Genomic DNA, 15,798 nt, shown 5'->3' with positions numbered 1-15,798 from the left:
CTGGAAAGTTGAGTGAAAGAGAAGTGATCTTTGTCTCAAAAAAAAAACCCCTGCTGTAGGGAGCTTTTTAACTCTCTGCAGCTTTGCAACTGTGAGAGCTTCGGAAGATGGGGAGAAAAACAGCATGAGTTTAGAGCAAGACTCTGCTCTGCATCACTGCCCCGAGATACTGTAAAGAGGACAAAGGGAAACTGGGATATAAATAGAGAATGACATTTTCCTTGCATTGTCCACAATGAATACATTTGTACATGAACAAAGTCGTTGGAACGAGACAACATGCATGCCTGATGTTGAAGAAAAGCCTGTTTGTGCTTAGTACATTGGAGACATTGTTCGAAAATAGTTCATCCTTTTGTAAATATTGCCTCGGCATTGGTGCCAGGGTCACTGCTGCTTTGCGCTAGCAGCTGAGTAAGTATCAGTCGTGCACATGCTGCTCAGAGAAACTTTAATATGGGCATCCCATTTAAAAGGAGAAAATTATCCTCCTAAGGACTGTCCCGTTCACTTGTAGTTAATACTCCCTGCTTTCCTCTTCTTGTTTCTTCCAAACTTACCCTGTTTTTTCCTGCACCTAAAGGGTCCCTGGGAAATAAAACTTGCTCTGTTCCTCAGGTGCTGCTAGTATGTGCACAAAAAGCAAATGTCCTTTTCAGGCAAAACCCTGATCAGTGGAAGCTTTGCCTTTGTTTTTCATCTGTACTAATACAGCTACAGCAGGCCCAGGCTATGCTCCCTCCTCACGCAAAGTGGCTGATGTCAGCTGAGTGGCGCCGAGCTGAAGATCTTGGCTCTTTGGTTTGTTTGCTTGTTTTCTGGAAAGACATTTATGTGGCAACATTATTTTTTTTGTTTTTCTGCAGAAGTTTTGAGAATCCAGCAAAACAAATACTTGTATTACACGCAATACAAAATTTGTGAAATTAAGAAAATATGTTCTGTGCTCATTGAAAGCCTCCTTGTATCCCTGGGCAGAAGGCAAATCTGATGAACAAGATACTTTTGTATTCATCCCCACACCCAGCTTTTTTGGCATGAAATATAGAAAAAAAACCCCAGAGTTCATTAACATACTGAGATAATGGACTACAACTTGTCTTTAAGTATGCTTGTGCAGCTCCACTGTTATTAGTGAGAACGAATGGGCACAAATGAGGCAGAATTTAGCCATCAAATGAAAAAAAAAACCTTCCAGTGATGTATCACATCAGAACGCTTGTGATCCCAACAAATCATGCAGCGTCCCTTTAGTCAGTAGGAAAAAAATGGTCTTTCTGGAGCATAACTCCCATGACCTACTTCAGATCCCTAGTTCAGACTGAGATGACCTGGTACTTACTTCTCTTGCACAAACATAAGGGGAGTTCAGAGCAGAAGAGGCGTGTGCTGAGGAGTTTAAAGGTGGGTGAGGTGAATCCAAAGTTTTTTGTTAACAGGTCTTTATGAAGAGCTTTTAGCAGTAGCTATAGCCTTGGATGAATACTTAAATAAAATTGAGATTAATATTAAGAGAAGAACAATTGCTCCAAACAAGGATGTGTCTGTTGAGATTTCCAACAGACTATGGTTAGTCTGGGAGGTAATTCTTACTGCTAGGCTGTTAGTTTAAAAGCATTTAAGCGATATGTTGGGTTTGGCAATCCAGGAATCATGCAGGTATGGGGGACAGTTAAAGATGGCAGAGCTAGTCCGGTCCTGGCTGTGCCATCCGAGATCTGGTTTCAGAAAGGCCATTGGAAATGGAAAGGTTTTAACTGAATAGTCTTTGAGTGACCCCCAACAGATGACTCCTGGTTCTAGGTGGCCTTGGCCTCTTCTTAAACTCCAGCTGTCCATACCCAGTGGGACTGGTTTAACATTAAACAGAATTTTATAGAATTTGATTCAAAACCATTTTCATTTTTCATATTTCCTTGTTGTCCAAAAAGCAAAGTTAACACACTTACATGTGCATGTTATATTAAATTTGCATATATTTTGTCTCATTTTGGATACACGATGCTGCCCTCATTTCCCTGCTGATGAGGAATGGGCTTTTATTTCCTGAAAACCTCCTGCTCCAGAAAGGAAATGAATATATTTGTAAACTGAGGATACTGTTCCCTATCAAGATAAACTGCAATCTGAAACTACAGAAATTGCAGGACCCTCCAGTATTTCATGCTCGCAGGCAAATACAGTTATCCCTATTATACAGACAAATAAATCAGGGGAAAGTGAGCTACCGACTTGCCCAGAAAATAGTCAATGGAAGAGCTGAAAATTATACCTTTAAAAAGTGCTGTGATGTTCAGGCAATTTTCAAAACGTTTCTCTGCCTTAAAGAAGGTATAGTTCAAGTTCAAATGAGATGTGGTAGGAGCTATTGTACCAGGCTTATGCAGCATCTGAGGATAATGATGCCACACATCCTGAAGATTACTATACTCTGCCACTCTCTGCTTTTATCTCTCCGTCCATGCCCCAAGATTAAAAAGTGGCACCCTTCAGATCAGGCCTCCAGATTTTGTAGTTGACAGTAGGAGTTTCATTCAGCTTCCTGACAGAACAGGGACATGGTGAGTGTTTTTATTTCAGCAGGCATTCCACCCAGTTTGAAGTTAAGTCATGTTGCACTCACCCACCTTCACCTGGGCAAAAGGGCCAGGCGCTCGATCTGCTCCCAGTTGGTGGGACAGGGCTCAGGGGACACGAGTCCTGCTCTGCTGCTGGCCTGCTATGCGATGGCAGACAGCTTCTCCAAGAGCCCTCTGGAAGGAAAAAGACTGTGGCATAGGTGAGCACCACAGGAACCGCAGTTCCTGGGGAAGTCCGTATGCTTCAGTTCAGTGACTGCTTTTGCACATTTGACCTCTGCCTGGGTTTGTGGCACAAAAGATGTGCCTTTCTGGGTATCCACTGCTCCGATAGACTTGTCATATTACTACCTTCATTGTAGTTGTTTAACTAATTGCTGTCTCCTAAAACAAAGAAAAATAATCTATAGGTCAAGGATGAATGTCCAAAGACTGTAGTAATTAATTAATTAATGGAAAAATTACTTCTGATAGTAATGATTTACTGGAAATGAGTCCATCATGTGTTGCTTCAGGCTTTCCTGATAAATACCTTAAAGCAGTCAATTTTCATGTCTTCTAATTCGGGTCTGCCATTCAGGAGCTTTTTGAAGCTTGTGAAATATTAGATAATTGTCTGCAAAACAGTTGCACCGATTTTTTTTTACAGAAGCAATGCCATACCCTGCCAGACAAAAAGATACATACGCTTTCACACACATAAGCTTCAACTAACAACAGTAGTAAGTATAGAATTGGAAAAAAGGAGACCACTAAACTTCATATTTTGGGTGGGTCTCTTTCATTATTATTACATAAGCCCTTTTTGGTTTCACTGCACTAGTCGCTAAATGGATTTTTTTCTTTTCTTTTCTAGATTGGTTATGTACTTTTCTGAACTAAAATATTGATAAGACTGATCACAGCCAACTACACCACCCAAACAGCTTTTGTCTGAGCTTTGAACACCTTGGGACTTCCTTTCAGTGTAGATCCCTGCATGTTTTCCAGCACTATAATGGAGTCAGGTTTCCATCCTTCCTGGTTCAATCGTTCAAATAAAAGAACCAAAATTCAAAATTAAGAAAATCTAGGGGTCAAAGGAAAACAAAATGTTTTTGTAGTAAAATCAGATTGACTAGAAATGTGAATTTAAATGAGAACTAGGATCCAGTTCTCTAGCCAATCACTGTTGTGATTGGCTTTCATATATGGTAGAACTCAGCAGACTTTTAAAGTAAAGTTTGTATATTTTAGTTAAAAAAAAGAGTAAAAAAGTTCCTCCAGCCCTGCAGAAATCAGCACATCAAAAAGTTGCCATTTTAGAAGTGTGGATTGATTACTCAAAGAAATAGAGGGCTGAGTAGTCAAGGAGACAGTGCACTAATCCTAAGTAGGTATGGTTTTATTCCTAGTTGTGCTCTGCAATGGCTACAAAGCCTTGACTTTGTGCCGTATTTCTGGTAAGAAGAAAGGAAGTTTATCTATATCTTCACAAGCCAGAATGATAACAAAACATTGTGATACAATGGAGTTATTTCAAAATACAGTTTCTCTCAGTATTGTGTGGTTTCTTCAGAGACCATAAATAGGGAATTGAATATAAATATTCAAGAGAAATCACAAAGGAACATCCTACCTTACACCTTGGGAGTGATTCAAAGTAAGTAATTTTATTAATAGGATTCTAGCAGTAGCCTATACTACAAAGTTTTGCTACTGTCTTTAGATGACAATCTGACATCAGAAACACCATATATTATTAATTATAATTTGCTTTTATCATCCAGGTGTCTCACTTCAGACCAGGGACCTTTCCTCTAGTTACTCTAAAAATTCATTAGAAATGTGTCGGGAGAGATTAAGATGAGTATCTGGCTACATCTTGGCCTTGATTGCAAAAGAGCACACTGTCAAGCATCTTAATAACATATTTACTGATGTTCAATTAGATGCTAGAGAACAAAATTGATCACCATGCTGGAAAATATTTGCTGCTGCCTTAAAGTGGTGAAAAGTGTTACCATCTATCATTTATATGGCAGATACACTGGCTGAGCACCAGTTCCCACAATTACTCTCCATGCCTTGCAGAGGAGCTGGTAAGTGCATCCAACTCTGCTTCCTCCTTGTCTTCAGTTTTCTACATGTACCTGAGCAGCACAGATGGGGAAGGCTACTGGAGTCAGAAACGAAAGCCTTTAAAAAAAAGTATCTCCTCCCTGTCCGTCTTTGGTTAATGATCGCAATGGATTTTTAACCAGTTCTCTCAAGTCAAGTTCCACCTTGTCCTGAACAGCTTTCTGCACATGATTACATTTCACTTTTCCTGTGCACAGGTGACCCGGATCACAAATGATACCACAGATGTGATCTGGTCTGGAAAGCAGATACTGGAAATCCCGCATACACACTTGCTACACCCTACACCTGCATCTGCTTCTTTCCCAGCTGCATCCCACCAGTGCCCCACAGGGTCATCCTGTCACCTTCGGAGACCCTCATGTCTGTCTTGGAGAATCTCACTCATAAACTGCCATCTGTAGTTGAAACTCCTCCTAGTTCCTTAGTGTGCAGGCTTTGATTAATTTTCACCTGCTTTTGTTAATGCAGTGGACACCAACATCCACTTCCACTGTAACTGTCTCTTCTGTACTGACACCGACTCCCAGCTCTTGCCTTGTTAGCAGATTTCACCTGTACAGTTGATACATGGATTGTGTTGTTGGTACAGGTCACTCATAAATATATTAAATAACCCTGATCTCTGAGGTACTCCCAGTTTTTTCATTGAGGAAACCATGTCAAAAGAGTCTGCCACCACATCTCGTCTGCCCAATGTTTCTCTGCATGTGTAACAACCCTGCTCTCTCCTGCTTACTAATGCGGCATCATAACAACTGCTTTACCATTATTAATAGGTTTGCTCTAGGAGGACAGAAGAGGGGAAGAGAGGTGAAAATAAGGGTCAAAGTATAATCAGATTATTCTACATACTCATATTCTACAGACTCATCTTCATCATTCCTTAGCATGTTTCCAGCAGTGCCACGGTTACCCTCTTACATTGTTTCTTTGCCTCTTGACCTTTCTGAAGGTGGGGGAGAAGTCTGTGAACTGTTGTTTTCTTTTGGTATGGTGGGTTTTGTGTGTTTGTCTGATATTGGCTTTCTAACTTTGATTTTGCAATGTTTTTTAAACACACATGTTGCTATGCATTTATGCTAAAGGCTGCCAGGCCAAAGAAACACGTACAAGACTTGGATAAGTGTTAGAAAAGTTTTAATAGCACCATAATGTTGGGTTTTTTAATTTTATCCCCTAACCCTTTCTTTATAATTCCTAAGGTTTTGCTTGCTTTTTGAACCACTGCCAAGTAGAACACTGATGTTTTTGTGGAAGCATCTATTACAGCCCCATGACACTGCTCCGGAGGGGTAAGAGCCAGCTGAGATCCCATCATTTCCCCGTGTGTCACAGTGCAGTAGCCTACACCGAGGTTCTGCTGTTACGTGCTGCTTAGTCACTCAGCTTCACGTTGTCCTCCCTTTTCCTGTCTTTGTGTCGACAAAAATCTCTGCAACTTTTATTCATGCCCCTTCCCAGAACATTTCTGAGCACACTGGTCGAGGGACTCTGCTATTGGTCTCCCATCACCATGAAAAGTGAGCGTTCAGTTCTGTCCTTTGGTTCCTCTCTTTTCATATGTCTTTTGTCCATGTGAGAAGCTACCTCTTTGCCCATGCAGCTTAATTTCTTTGAGAGCCTCTCCCCTTACAGAGGGACTTGAGTCACTGCTTCCCTTCACAAAAGCTGCCTGTTTCTTGCCCTAAGTCACACTTACTCATTAGTTCACTAATTCTTTTCTTAACTAGTTCACCTGGCTTGGCCATCAGGCCTAATGGTCTGTAGTTACCTGTCTCTTTCTCTGGAGCCATTGCTAAAAATTAGTGCCAGGTAAGCCAGTAAGTTTTCCCTCCGACTCAGTTTTTTGTATAATTAATAGTGGTTTTACATATATAACCTGCTAGACAGACATTCTTTTCTGTTTTCTTCATTTGGGTATAGCTTCAGGTTTTTAAAGGATGCCTTGTAACTTGTAGCAACTCTAACCAAGTTGTTTAGCTATGTTCACTTTCTTTTTGAGACTTTATAAAATCTCCAAGATATAACCAATCCTTGGTGAACTAGAGTGAAGTGTGAAAATCTTGGAACAGTAAACTGCAGGATTTAAAGGCTTTTATGTCTATGGTCTTCTCATCCACATGCTGAAGATTCCAAGAAAATCCGTGTTTCACCAGCATGTCTGTGAGTGAGCTTTTCCATGAATCCTTTAGATGGAGCTGAAATGGCAAAAAAAACCAAACAACACAACAAAACCAAAACAACCACATTTTAAGAAACCACCAAACCCTACTTTTCTGCATCAAGGAAATGAGTTGACCAAATCCGACTGGATTGCAGGAAATCATTTATCCGTATGCTACTTGGAAAGCAAAACAAACAAACAAAACCTAAGACAGCAATTACTAAATTAACTCTTAATATGAATAAAAGTTTGCTAAGTAGTTTTGAAGGGGAAGTCTCCAGCTGGAGAAAAGTAGATAGTGGACTTCCTTAAAGAATGATTCTAGACTCGTTATTTTCACAGATTACCTTAACCGGAATGATCAGCCAATGACACAAAGGTATTGTTTGCACAAAGTGGGGCTGGAATATCAGATAACAAAGGGCTCTAAAGTCATTTTACATGATGGGCTTGACTCACTGTCCTGGAACTCAGCATACAGCAAATCTAGCAAAAGTTCTTCCATATGGTATTTTCACTATAAACTGCAGTGGTCAAGTTTCTACAGAAGTAAAATATATCGAATAAAATTGCTATCTAAAAATACCACAATGCAAATTTTATACAACAAGTTCTGAGGAAGACAAAGAAAGAAAAATGGGGTTTTGCTTTTTTAATTAGAGACAGTCATTGTGTTACTTAACTTCCAGAAACACAACCACTGAAATCCTCCAGATTCTTCTCTAAAAAACCAAATTAAAATCTTATTTTTACATGTTATTCAAGAGTGCCACACAACTCGTGCAAATCCTGCTCTCCCTTCAATTTCACAGGAATAACCTGTAAACTGCAGATTAACCTCCAGGATCAATAGAAACAATATAATGTGACACTAAGTCCATCTCCTCTGTTGATCCTGGAAATATATTTCAGAATTCGGTCTCTTGCTCCCAGAGCTACGGAATGAAGCCAGCGCAGGACTCCGAGTCAGAAGTACTGTACAGCTTTCTGAAGGCTTACCTGAAATAACATACTGTGTTGTGCCTGAGGTAACGTAATACAAGAGACAGCTCTGTTCCATGAGCCAAACTTGCTCACCTGTAAAGCCCTGCGCCGTATCATGTGCATGTGCCAGCTCACGTCCGTAGTCGTGCAAAACATAGTGATTGCTGAACAAATCTGGGCACGTCAGAAAATTCACGGGAAGCCCATGGCTTGGATGAAATTGATGACACCCTTATGAAAAAGCTTTTTGACACCGTTGGCATGCAATACCAGTATAACAGTGCAAGGGTCAAGGTCATAAACTAGGAACAAATAACAAGAACTTGTGCTATCAGCATCCATAAAAAACCATAAGTTGGGTGTTTTGGTCAGTCCTCGAGGCCTGTGAGATGTTGATAGCAAGTATTTCTGAATATAAAAACAAAAATTCATAAAAATCAAAATATTAGTTGCCATATATCTGGCAGGGATAGTAAGGCATGTATGCCACCATGAGAGGCCCTGGTGACATCTTATCTGGAGTACTGTGTCTCCTCCTAAGTCTGCATGGTAAAAGAGATTTACTGAAATTGAAAAAGGTGCAAAAGGAGGGTTAGAAGAATGGTCAGGGAAAAGCACCCTCATCTACAACAGGTACAGCACAGCTGTTTTGGCTGAACAGAAGCTGAGCAGGTTTGGCAGTAACTTACAAAAGCTCAAGGGATGACAGATTGGAAAGGACTTTACACTGGGAGAGAGAAATGCTCTTTAAACTGAAGTCAAAGACCTCACAGAACACGAAGGGTTCAGCTGGTCACGATACACATTATCTGAAATCTTCAGCCGTTCAGAGGAACAGAAAATGAGGAGCAACCTCACGACAAGGGTATCTTCAAGATGGAGTCTGGTATCGCTGCACATGAGTTGAACAGTGCAACACAGCTGCCTGCAGTAGCTGGGATCAGGCCTGACGGCTGAGGCAGCCCTCTCACCTACGTCAAGATCAGAGCTGACGAGGAAAGCTCTGATTTTCAAAATGCATTATCAAATTTACACATTTGTCACCAGCCAGTTTATCACCACCTGCTATCTTCTATTCAGTAGTGTTACACAAGAGTATAAATTAACGTGCAGCGCAATCCTCCTAATTATTATAGTTGGGGAACAAATGGGGCTGTGCATATGCAAGTATCTAATTAGTAATGTCATGGTTGCATGTGTGTGGAAATACCCTGTTTGACTATGAAATCATACTGCCTGCTTTGGCTTATACAATGATGTGTGTTGCTGCGACTCTTGCACAAGGAGAATTAAGCCTTCTGTTTTAATAATACTGCTCAATTCTGGGCCCTTAATCTTGCATCACAGTAAAACATGGTAACAGCAACACATAATTGTATATTTTTCCAATTTTCCATTTTGTAAAATGGTAGTTCCTGACCTCTGCTAAATGTGTACAGTGGCCTACCTTGACACAATGTTAGATTAATCTTAACTGAAAAGAGTCCCAGTGTAGCTGTAATAGTAAAAAATAACATGACTTTACCTACTCAGGAATTTCAGTTTTCAGCTGCCTTTTTTCAGAACACCACTGTCATCTTAATACATCACATGCGTAGTTTCACAAGTTCTGTCTGTTTTAGATCAAGATGACTTGGCCTTATTACCTCCTTCTATCCCTCCTTAGCAATATTACAAAAGGAAATCCCCATAAACTGAATAGAGCCCTAAAAAAAAGGAGGGCAAAATTGAGTGAATCTCTGCTCTCACAGGCAGCATCCTCCCCTCGTACAGTGCTGCCGTGGGTTCAATGGCAGCTCTGTAAAGGGAAAAAGAAACGCAGCCCACAGGTTTTGCTTGCTATCTGTGTCTGAAAGAACATCCTCACCCAGACCAACTTTTCTGTATTTGCTCCATGTTTAAGGGAGTTTATTGATGGGACTTCCAGGGCAGGCTGTTGTCATTGTAGTGCTTGTGTAATTTACAGATAATGGGTGCCAAAACAAAAATGCAATTTGGAGGATTGGGTGCAGTACAGGGTCATGTTCTCTAAGGCTGGTAAACTACTTGCCTTTCTGCTCAATTTGTAGGCGCACTTGCTCGTTTCTGAATTATCACTGCTTCATGTAGATGAAAGTCAGCAATGCACAGATAAAAAATTATTTGTGTGGTTTTAAAAATACCTGGATCTTTTCTCCAGAACATGAAAATTCCTTTTGCTTATATATATAGCAATTCAGATTCCTCCTAATTACTAATTAATTTTAGGGTTGATTTTATCTTCTTTTCCCTCTCCCAACACACAGACATGCACATACTTAACGTATATGCACATATGCATACCCCATCAAAATTATTTCAGCCCAAGTATGAATGCCGTGAACCAAAGGTTCTGCATCCCTACTACAGTGAAAGCTGACTGCCACCTATGGGTAAGAGCTCATGTTAACATATTTAGGTAAAATTTTAATATTATTCTTTGTAATTAATTCAATTTGTAGTTATCTAGCAGGACAGAGTTTTGATTTGTTTGCTATATAGTTTGTCAGCAACAAGCTCTGCTTATCCTCTGAAAGCTGGGTATTAAAACCAACTCTCTTACGAAGGAGCATCAGAGCTTTACGATGAGTAAAAAAAATGGGGTATGACGTTCCTATTTTTCTAAATAAGGAATACACAGAAGTACCTTAATTCCCTATGCAAATTAAAAAGACTCAATGCTACACAGCAAGGTGCATCATATTAGATAACGCTGTATTTAATGGTTACTATAAAGTTTAGCCATCTCAAGGTTTTAATATTTTGCTTGCTGCTTTCTTTTACTTAACACATACAAGTAACTTGGCTATGCAGTCTCATGAAAATGTGTACATAATCCGTATGTCATAGTAATTTTCTATTCAAAATATTTCATTTTTCAGAGTAAAATGAAAGGTAACTGGAGGAAGGGAGACAGTAGAAAAATGTATGGCTTGATTACGTAAGCCTCAATTTTTCTGATAATCAGTCTATGCAGCTTTTACTTACAAACCTCAAAAGGAAGTACAAATTGAAAAGCCAAACTTATTCTATCAAAAATATGTGCCCTGATTGAGCTTTCAGGTACTTAAAAGCAAACAGTCTGACAGTTCTAAATATCTGACTACCAAAGAGAAAAAAGCTAGATTACAGCTGCTGTACTATAGTAAGCTGCATTACAACGGACATCGCTGTCTATTTCTCATAAATGCCATAGGTAAAAATGGCTGGAAGTCTAACAAATTAATGAATATATTTCAATTTGGGAAAAAATCATCTTGCTCTAGTAAACAGAAGCTAATTGTAGCCATCATATTTCTCCTTTTTTGGGCAGGGTCATAATACTTCTGAAGGAAAAGAAACAGAAATAAATTTACAAAAGGGAAAATAACACTAAAAAGCAACTAATACAAACTAAAATGAGTCTGATATTCATTTTTTTAAACCTCCTTTTTTAAGTAATCTTGTTCTCAGGCCTTCTCATTCATATTCTACTTTATAAAATATAATTAGCTTATCTAAAAAACCTGAAGTAAACATTACACTAGTGCTTACCTCGTGCATTTTCACTAGATTTATATTACTAAACTTATGTTATAGATTTATGAAATACTGTAAAAGCAGTCAGTAAATGCCACTTGAGTATTAGAGGTTATCACATCAACATCTATGATTTCATGCTTGGTCTCCAACAGCATTGGTACCTTTTATAATCTACATAATTCAGATGTTTATGGTAAAATCTTTGTGCTTCGTAGACAAAAGCATCTTGTAGCTAAAGTAACTCTGCTCCACAGCAATATATTTGTGATGCATTTTCCTTCTTACCTCTGAACTGACATATTTTAAACACCACAAAAAGTAGCATTCTCCAATTTACTTCATTGCGTCCACTTTGGCTACCGAATCAAGCTGTTAACTGCCCAGCAGCATTTCCCATATTGAAAATAACCCTGTATTTTCAAACCACAGTTTAAAGTTAACCCATTTAGTCTCCTTGGATGGGAACTTCACATCATACAGGAATTACTCCTTATCATGTTTGATGAATCCAGCTTAAAATAAAACATGAGAACTGCATGTACATCTGTGACAAATGACTTGTCTCAGCCATTCTGCTCTTTCTTACTTAATCTCCCACTGGAGTACAATTCAGTAGGTATGCTATTTTGTAGTGCAGACCTCCTCCCACCAACACACTGCTTGCAAAAGAAGTAAAAAAAAATATATCCCGTGTGTCATACTAAAACCTAAAGAGAACATAATCGAACCTTTCAAAATAATTACAAGTATTGGTAACTATTACAAAAGGGAAATAAACAAATAAGCTAGTGCCCCCAAATTCACAAAAGTAATAAAAAGGTAAAATAATGTAAAAATGCAATAGGAGATTGATAAACTAATAGATCTATTAGTAGAATATGAAACAAATCCCTCCTTTCCCAGTGACACATCACTGAGTTACAGCTTGTACACTTTTACACTTCTACAGGTATAAAACGAGAGCAAAATTTTTCTTTATCTATTCAGTATTACACATTTTGAGATATTCCTATTTCAGTGTCTTTAAAACTGAGGCCTTGTTAAAGGACAGGGTACTTGGAAATATCTCCGTGATACTGGAAAACCGAAACAGGTTTCTCCTGATTTTTTTGCACCGATGAGCTCTGTGTTTGATAGAGGAAAAGTAAAAGAACAAACCCACAAATCAGGCAGTGCACCTAATTCTCTATAGTGCTTGTTGTTAATTTTATGCCTTTACCAAAAAAGATGGGGAACAATTCATTTCCCAAGTAAAGAAATACTGAATATCATATAACAGCTTTAAAGATGATTCTTTCTGTTCTATACAGACGTCTCATCAATTTCACTTGAATGCTGCTTATACTGTATCACATATATTTTACTTTAAATAATAGTACTTAATGACTGTATGGATTTTTTGTTATCTAATAGTTTTGCTAGAACGGTGACAGATTTTCCACTATGCTACGTATTTTTCCAGTACTTACTTACATGCCTGCATTTTCCAATGGACATTCAGAATATTACTGCATTCTAGTCTATTCCACTGTGTTTTGACCCTGGAGAAGTGCATCCAGATACTCATACTGTAATATGTTTATAGACACAACTAAACAAAAAACCAGACTACTTTGCGATATACTGGAATGAATGGGACTTTCTTCTAATGGAGGGAAAACTATTTGTTCATAATAATTTAGTTTATAGTTGAGAAAGGGAGCAATGCACCTTGAACTGACTCACTGTAAATTCCAGAAATACAAGGAGCTTCACAAAAAGTCCATGGTTACCTTGTTTTTTAAGTAACCATGCACGGCTGACAGCTATTAACAGTAGCAAGGACTTGCATAACCAGGACTTGAAGGAAGCACTATCCATGCCGGAGAGATTTAAAGAAAATGAAGGCACGTATTTCTTTATGATGCATTATGTAACAACACAGAGGGCAATCTGAGGCAACAAAAAAACATGCAGGACCCACATTTCAGCTTATACTTGTTTGTAACACAAATATTTAATATTGCTTATACTTTGAGGCTTATAAAACACCTAACTTAGGAATGTTATCCGGTACAAATGACTTTGAAGTTATTTAGATGACATATTTTGCCGTTTGCACATCTTTAGAAAAATGTAATAGGTCCCACAATTAATTTTCTTCAAACTTCTGCATATCATGAAGTCTCAGATACAATAAAATTGTCAAAATCAGTGATAGCTGGACCTTCTGGTTCACATTAGTGTGAAGGGAAAACTGCTGTTGAGCTGACACATTGATAGATTATGAGTTCTGTTGAAGAATAGCTAAAAACGGTGATTCAATCTTGTCACTGCTATATAAGAATAACAGAAGTGGAGATGGTACTCATGATATCACGTCTTTTATCAAAACCCTAAAGGGTTCTGGTACATTGAACACATTCTCTTCCTGAGAGCTTCTGGCTCTAAAAAATACCAGTGTAAGTAAATGAAACTAAATTGGCCTGTTAAAATAAAAAAAAGGATTAGCTTGTGCACTAAATCTATTTAAACATGAAAATAAAGATCGGATTGTAAAAATACAATCTTTTAAGGGTTTTTTCCTCTTCCTTTTTTTCTTTCTTTTTTTTTTTTTTTACAGTAGAGCTATAGAGATATTTGCCTTGTAATGATGAAATAGAGAGCTAGGAGGATTATGAAACACAAGTAACATGAAGGGCAAATCTCACTGGAAGAGAGGGAGAATATTATTCCAATTATTTAAAACTTAACTGCATTAGTTCCTTAACTAGCTCAAATCAATATAGCTCCCCTGAAATCAGTAAGGTGATACAGGTTCACCCAAGACCTATCTAGCATGTAAGATAATGCAAACCATCATCTTCTGTTAAGACAGTAATCACAAACACATGGAGAGCATCATCTTTCCTAAACAGCTCCTTAATCTTTATATATGCAAAAGAGAACTTTAAAAAAGGCACCTTAAGTACTTCTGCTATTCTAGCCCCGGTCCTCTGCTTACGCTGAAGTCAGGTTTAAACACTGACTTCAGACCCTCAGTGCTTCGTACTTGTCTGTGCTGCCTGCAAATCACCACGGAAGGCTCAAGATGGAGGGAATGGGGCCTTGGTGGTTTGTGCCTTCCTCCCACGGACATCACCAAATGTTCCCAGCGCTTACTTCTGATTCATCCAAGGAGTTCTGCAACAACAGAAGGGGAAACAAGGCTTCACAGTCCTCATCCTTCACTGAGAGGGGTAACAGGTAAGAAGGAGGAAACAGAAATGGGAGAGAGAGAGAGAGAGAGAAGGACGTGTTCTTATTATGGGCTTCCCTCTCCCAAAGGGAAAAACCTTGACACAAACTTCATCACATCACACAAACATACACAGGTAGGCATCTCAGATTTCTGGTAACTCGGTGGTTTTGTTTCAGGGAAGGGTAAAGTATTCTTCTTATTTTTATTTTTAGCAGGGCCTCTATAGTAAGTACTTGCAGCTTCTCCTACAAGAATTAATGTTTCACATTGCATAGGATTTTTTTATCTAAAAAAAGAAATCTCAACAAAACTGTGACTTAAGTTTTGTTCTTAATTTGAGGATAAATGGGGAAGGGGGGAAGAAAAGCAGCAAGGCAGAAAGTTCATCACCTTGCTCTAAAATGTAGGCAGAGACAGAAACCGAGATTAAACCCAAGAAATGCCTCAATCCTGCTCTGTTTTGCCTACAGTTCTTACACACGCATTTGCCATTTGAGTATGCATGCCGACATCTTTAGGATATTCAGGCAACGTATTAACACATTGTGGATAAGGGAAAGAAACAAGTCAGAAATATTTGGAGGGTGTGAAGCAGTAAACAGTAACCAAGTAGAAATGCTTTAAGCAATCCTGTTACGGCTTGATGGCACAGTGATTTTATACATTCTCCTTTCAAGCTTGTAAGCTTGGCAGCGAGTGAAATGAGTCAATTTTTCAGAGTTCGGAATGTAGCTGATTTTTGGTTGCTCCACAGTGCTACGCAGCTCTTAAGCATAAGAGCTGTTACAGATGAAAGTCTGCTTTTAGGACAGGCCCTGCAGTGACAGGCTGCGGCACGACAGGGAGAGACCCAGGTAATTCTGGCGATGCACGACCCAGCAGGTATCCAACTCGCCTCACCTAGGGATCTCATTTGCGTCACACTACATCTCGCCACCGCACAAGGCGAAGGAGAAGAGGCTATTCCATATCCCCGTGCAGCGCCAGGCCCAATACCCGCGTATTTTAATGTATTATTTATTTATTTCCCCTCTCCAAACAGCACATCTACACAGCGGTGTTTACCTATTTGCCCGAGCCGTGGCTGCCATGCAACCTATCTGTGCGGCTGGCCGCAGAGCCTGCGTTCACCGGAGCGTTGCCGAAGAGGAAACCCCCGTCCCCGGCTCCTGGCGAGCAGCTCTCCG

The sequence above is a fragment of the Nestor notabilis genome, unplaced genomic scaffold, assembly GCF_000696875.1.
Source record: "Nestor notabilis isolate BGI_N333 unplaced genomic scaffold, ASM69687v1 scaffold23033, whole genome shotgun sequence".
Taxonomy (NCBI): domain Eukaryota; kingdom Metazoa; phylum Chordata; class Aves; order Psittaciformes; family Psittacidae; genus Nestor; species Nestor notabilis.
This window is presented reverse-complemented; position numbering follows the sequence as displayed.